The sequence below is a fragment of the Tenrec ecaudatus genome, chromosome X, assembly GCF_050624435.1.
Source record: "Tenrec ecaudatus isolate mTenEca1 chromosome X, mTenEca1.hap1, whole genome shotgun sequence".
NCBI classification, from domain to species: domain Eukaryota; kingdom Metazoa; phylum Chordata; class Mammalia; order Afrosoricida; family Tenrecidae; genus Tenrec; species Tenrec ecaudatus.
This window is the reverse complement of record NC_134548.1, coordinates 47,443,115-47,449,202: the sequence shown is the minus strand read 5'-3', so window position 1 is coordinate 47,449,202 and position 6,088 is coordinate 47,443,115. Positions and strand designations below refer to the sequence as shown.

The following is a 6,088-nucleotide window of genomic DNA, read 5'->3' as shown; positions in this document are numbered from 1 at the left end:
TTTATTATCCTTCCTCATTTCTGCCTCATAGGTTCATAATCAATAATGCCAGAAAACGTTTTTTTCAAATGAGTGTCGCAGTTATTAATGCATTTATGAGTGGCCTAACAATATGAGTTAACTGAATAAATTTTGTCAACAAGCATTTATTGAGCACTTACCATGTTGAAAAGGTCATTTCTTCCTTAAAATGTTTATGTGCGAGTGCAGAAGAACCCTGTAGTTACATGCCTCCATGCTGTCTTGTATACTATCCCCTTTGTTAAGAATTCCTTATCTATCTGGTATAACTCTTTTCATCCTTAAAATAGAGTTCAGATCGTAAATATTTTAGATTTTGTGAGTCATGATGTTGACTCTACTCAACTCTGCCCTTGCCGCATGTAAGCTGCCATAGACAAAATGTAAACAAATAAATGCAGCTCTGTTCCAGTGAACCATATTTATACAAACAGGTAACAAGTGAGTCATTATGCGAGGACTGTAGAATTCTGACCTCTGTTTTAAAATACTGCATATATTGAGAGCCAAACCCACAGTCGTCGAGTCAATTCCAAATTATAGCAACATTATATAGAATCTCTAAGGCTGTAAACCTTTCCTTGGACAGATAGTCTCATCATTCTCCCATGGAGAGGTAGGGATTTTGAACCTTGTGATTAGCAGATCAATGCTTACCCCACTGCACCACCAAGGCTCCTTGTACATAGAGAGCAGCCATAGAATATAATGAGTCAAATATGGACTTTGGGTCAACACCAATGAGTCCAAGAAAAGAGAAAAGTTTCCAAAGTTGATTGTGGAGATGATTGCACAACCCTTCTTGATATGATTGAACTATTGGATTGGATTATATGTTAATTATAGCTCAATAACTATTTTTAAAGAAAGAAAAAATAGAAAGGACTTTGGAGCCAAATGACCTGTTTTTTGGTTTTTGATTTTTTTCCTTGCTTGTTCTGCCACTTATAGATTGTGCAGCATTGGGAAAATTATATACTCTCTCTGTGCCTGCTACTTCATCTGTAAAGATTATGATACCAACTTTCTGGAGCTATTGTGAGCTGTGAATAAGTTAATGAGTTTAGAAAAGTGCCTCGGACATAGGAATAGTACATAACAAATTCCACATGAGCATTAGCTGTTATGCTTAGCTGTTATGCTTACGTAACACTTTAGACAAAGAGATGGGTGAATGGATAGATGATAGATAGATAGATAGATAGATAGATAGATAGATAGATAGATAGATAGATAGATAGTTAGATAGATAGATAGATAGATAGCTATCCCAGGAGACTTAGCATAGGCTTGGGATATAGGCTGTCTGAATGAAACAAAAGCAACCAGGAAGAATGAACTTTGATAAAATTGTTGAAGAGTCTTTAAATGATAACATCCCATTTAATTTAAATAAGATGAAGGGCAGTCATATCAGAGAATGAAGGATATGGAAGTGTTGCAATAAACAACCACATCTCAGTATGGGGAGTGATAAAAAGGAGACAAATAAGGTGTAAAAAGGTGAAAGGATGCCAACAATGACTGGAATAAAGGCCAGGGGAAAAAGCAAACAGTTGTAGCTTGGGGAGGAATGCAGGAAAGAGGAGAATCAAAAGTATATCCATTCTCTTGAATTCTGGGTTTCAAAGGCTGGCTGCCAGTTTTTCTGGTTGTGTGAAGATCCATCTTCTCTCACAGAATGAATGTTGGGGCAAACTTCTGGAAGAAGCACTGGTGGCTAAGTAGTGGCTGCTAATTAAAAGATCAGAGGTTTGCATTCAGACATGGCTCTGTGGGAGGAAGATGTCACAATCTGCTGTTATAAAGATCATAGCCTTGTAAAACCTATGGGGTAATCCTAGTCTGTCCTGTAAGGTCACTAAGAGTTAGAATTCACTCAATGACAATAGGTTTAATTTAGTATTTTTTTTTAAATAGAAGCAGGTCTTTTCACCATGGAAAGTTGGTGGGTTTGAACCATTAACTTTTTGGCTAACAGTGAGGTGTTTTAACCATTGAACCACTATCGATGTGTCTTAATGGTTTCTACAGCTAGGTATAGTAATATTTCATTAGCAAATAACCTCCCACTCTCAGTGGCTTAAATCAACAAAAGTCTATTTCTTACTCATGCTATTTAATCATTATAGACTTGCAGGAACCATATATACACATCTGTGACACAGTGAGCTAAGCATTGAGAAGCTATCTACAAGGCCATTGGAGGAAACCTACTCACTTCTCTGCAGGATAAGGATGAAACTGTCTGCTTTATAAAGATTTACAAAGCCCCCCAAACCCTATGAATTAGAATCAGCTTGATGGTATCTTTTTGTTTTTGTTTTCTTTTCTATATGCCTCATCCTGAATCCTAGACAGACAAGGGACATTGCCAACCATCTTGACAAAGAGAAACTCTGCATGATGTGGAAGACCTCATCTTGAAGAATGAATGCTCCAGCCAGCCTAGAATCATATACGAAGAGCTGAGAATGGAGAGAGTATTTGATTAATAGAAACAAATGACTCTCACACTCATCAATCTAATATACTCACTGCCATCATGTTGATTTTGACTCATAGTGACCCTATAAGACAGGATAGAACTACCTCTGTGAGTTTCCAAGGCTGTAAATCTATACAGAAGCAAAACCCACCATCTTTCTCTCGAGGAGCAGCTGGTAAGTTCAAACTGCAGATCTTTTTTGTTTCCTTTGTTTGAAATGAACTTGTAAGTTATTAAAGACTCCAAGTCCACTTCAGTTTTACTTTTCCTTCTTTTTCAGCCACTCAGACCAATATTTAGATCTGAAGGGCAAGGAGTCCGAAGAGTCAAACTGCAGATCTTATGGATGGCAGTCCACTCTGCCACCAGGGCTCCTTCGATCTATTATAAAGTTGATTTATCTTGGGGGGCTTTGTTTGTTTGTTTGTTTGTTTGTTTGTTTGCAGAAGATCCAGTATCAGGAGTGCATCGAAAATAATTTACTTGGTATGATTTCTTTCTTCATAGTCTTTGTAACGCCCAAAAAATGACGGGTTGGGAACATACAAATAAGGTGCAGAGGACCCTAAGGAGATGATTGGTCAGTTTTACCATTCCTCTGGGGATAAGTAGCAAGAAGAGAAAGAGTCCCTTGACTGGCAGAAAGAGGAGCTGGGAGTCCTGCATGAAGAAGTAATGGCAGGAAAAAAACATACAGAAGGCACTATGGTGGCAGTAGAGACCAGGAGCCAGTGGGCTTCCTGTCCACTGAAAGAGAAGACCCACTGAGTGCATTCAGACCGCAGGTAGGCTTGCCACGTGGGATGCCCTTTGGCCATGAGTATCAGAGCTAACAACACTCTTGTAACTCTTCCTGAGGAGGCCAGAGAGCTAAGAACCATATGACTGAAAGGCCAAGGACCAGAGGGAGAGATGTGCCTTCCACCATAGCTGAGAAGAGATGCGGTGACAAATTAACTACGTCCTTAATGTTTTCTGATCCTGACTTGCTGTGACTTGTTAACTTCCCTAACAAATGCTCATAATTGTTAAGTATGACCCGGGTTCTGTGTGACCACTCCAATGTATTGTCAAATCCAGCAGAGAAGTAGACTGTTGCCAGAGGGATGGCTGGTTGATGGATGGATAGTCGAAAGGAACTTAGAGGGTGGAGGCTTGTTTGACCTCTTCCTCATAGAAATGTGGAGTTGGATTCTCCTCTTCTTTTGGGTAGCCAAAGGAGGTCTGACGTGGCCCCCATGCAATTTCTGCAGGGAGCCTACTAAAACATTGTAGACACTACCAGGGAGAAAAGTCATCTTCCATCGAAGCAAGCAAGGCAAATTTAGCAAGCACTGGAAGCACTGCCACTGAGGATGGCACCACACAAGATCATGGCAGCAGCACTGGCCCCACACCTAGAATGAATCAATCATTAGTCAGACCATCTCTGAACCCCAAATGAAAAGGAAGAATGAGGTAGGAGGTGAGAAGTGGAGCTGAGGATCCATGTCTCTGTGTATCAATTTGAAGCCACGGGTTACCAAGATTAATGACTCCCATATCCTTGAGGCTATAGCTCAACTCACTGCCATAGAAAATATGACCTAGTAGGTTTCTGAGACTCTAACTGTTTACAGGAGTAGAAAATCTCATCTTTTCCCCTCGGAGCTACTAGTGGTTTTGAACTGCTGACCTTTCAGTGATAGCGTAACCACTACGCCACCAGACACATGAGAAATTCATGCATTTGTGAGTGCTGCCTCCTGCTGAATATAGGATTATTATTTGTTTAAAGTTTTGTGCTCATCCTGGAACTTGCCAAGAGATTATAAACCACGTATGAAGCATGTGCTCTCTACTCAAAAGTGAACTGAAAAGAGATTCCCAGTGCCATCCCCAATGAAGAAAGCTTGTTGATTACATCTGAAAATTCTGGACAAAATATATAAAGGAAAATGCCTAAAGACTCTGAAATGTAAACAAAATCCGGCAAACTGGGAAAGGGAATCAAATCTTGAAGAAGGAACTCATATAGGGAGAGGGAACACATTTTAATTTTTTTTCTTCCCTTCTTTTCTTCCAGGCCTTTGGCCCCCAAATGGATGCTAATTGCAACCTGTGGCAGAGACTTTACATGTGGAAAATCTACAATGGAATAACATCTTTCTAGCCATGGGACCAAATAAGGGAGTTCCTACAATAACAAAATAATATCAAAGCAAATTTAAATGATCCAGAAGCAAGCAGGAAAAGGGGAGCAGAAAAACCAAACCAGAGAAGACAAAGAATAAACAAATGTTAAGATGATAGAACCAAACCTAAGCATTTCAGTAATTAAATGTGATGGTTAAACACACCAATAAGAAAACATTCCCAGATTGGAAAAGGAAATAACACCAAACTATATGCTGTCTACAAGAAAGCCATTGTAAATTTAAAGCTGTGTTGTTGTTAGACACCATTGACTTTCCTCTAATTCATGGCACCCTGTGTATGAGAATAAATCAGAAATTATTATTTCAAATTGCACAAATCTTCATTAAACAAAATATCAAATTATCTCGACATACCTCCCAATTAGGTCTATACCCACACACTTCTAAAGGTGATATTTCTATTTTTTCAACCTTCTCCTAAAGAATTCTGTGCTGTTCGATTGACATAGAACGGCAGTTTGGGCATGTTCACGGAATTCAAATCATGGTCCTTTTAAATATTGTTGAACAAAAATTAGTCTGTCGGGGCAAGATTGGGGTTGCAAGATGGATAGGTAAGATTTTCCAGTGCAATTATCTTAGAGCAAACCCTGTTACCCTCAAAGAATGAGCAAGTGCAAAAAAATTTAAAAAATTAAAAAAAAAAAGAATGAGCAAGTGCATTGTCATGATGGAACACCATTGCATGGTGCAGCTTTCCAAGCCTTGCACTCACCAATGCAGTTTTCAATGCCATGCAGAAGTTTTCATAATAGCCCAATGATCATCTTGCATCCTGTAAGAAATCCTCTCACAATGAACCCTTTGGAGTCACCTTCCCTCCCCCACAAAAAGTCATCAAACCTTTCTAAGCTGACCTTTCTGCCTTTAATTTGCCTAGCCCAGTAGATCCCCTCAACAGCCATTGATTTGAATAGATCCTTCTTTGGAAGATACCCTAACAAGTCTAAGGGTATTACTGAAAGAAATTGTCTGCAGACATTCAGTGATATAAACACATATTTAAACCAGTTAAACTTAGAAGAAAACATCAATCTAAATGTTTGAATACAATAATGATCTATAAATACAAGCTATTATTAATGTCTATTATTAATGTGCTTGAAGATAATAAACAGATGTCTGAGGAATAACATCCCAATTCATTCAATTAATTTAGATATGGAAGTAGCACTGATTATCTATCAATGGCATAGATGATTACATTGAATTCAAATTATACAGCTACCAAGGATGCTTTGATGATTTTTACTCATCCATTTAATAAAATTATTAAAAGAAGTCATATATTTCCTATATGCAATAAAATTATACTCCTAAATTAAAACTATTTGATTCACTCAGCAGTCACTTTGAAATGAAAGGCAAAATACAGAGACCC

The 6,088-nt window shown here is 38.4% G+C and overlaps 1 non-coding gene across 1 annotated transcript; it reads right to left on the bottom strand.

Annotated features, from left to right (window-relative positions):
- Positions 1-2,715: 2,715 nt before the first annotated feature.
- Positions 2,716-2,836, bottom strand: LOC142435427 (small nucleolar RNA SNORA61). Its single transcript, XR_012781485.1, has one exon. It is a non-coding gene; the product is annotated as a small nucleolar RNA SNORA61 (small nucleolar RNA).
- Between the last annotated feature and the right edge of the window lie 3,252 nt (positions 2,837-6,088).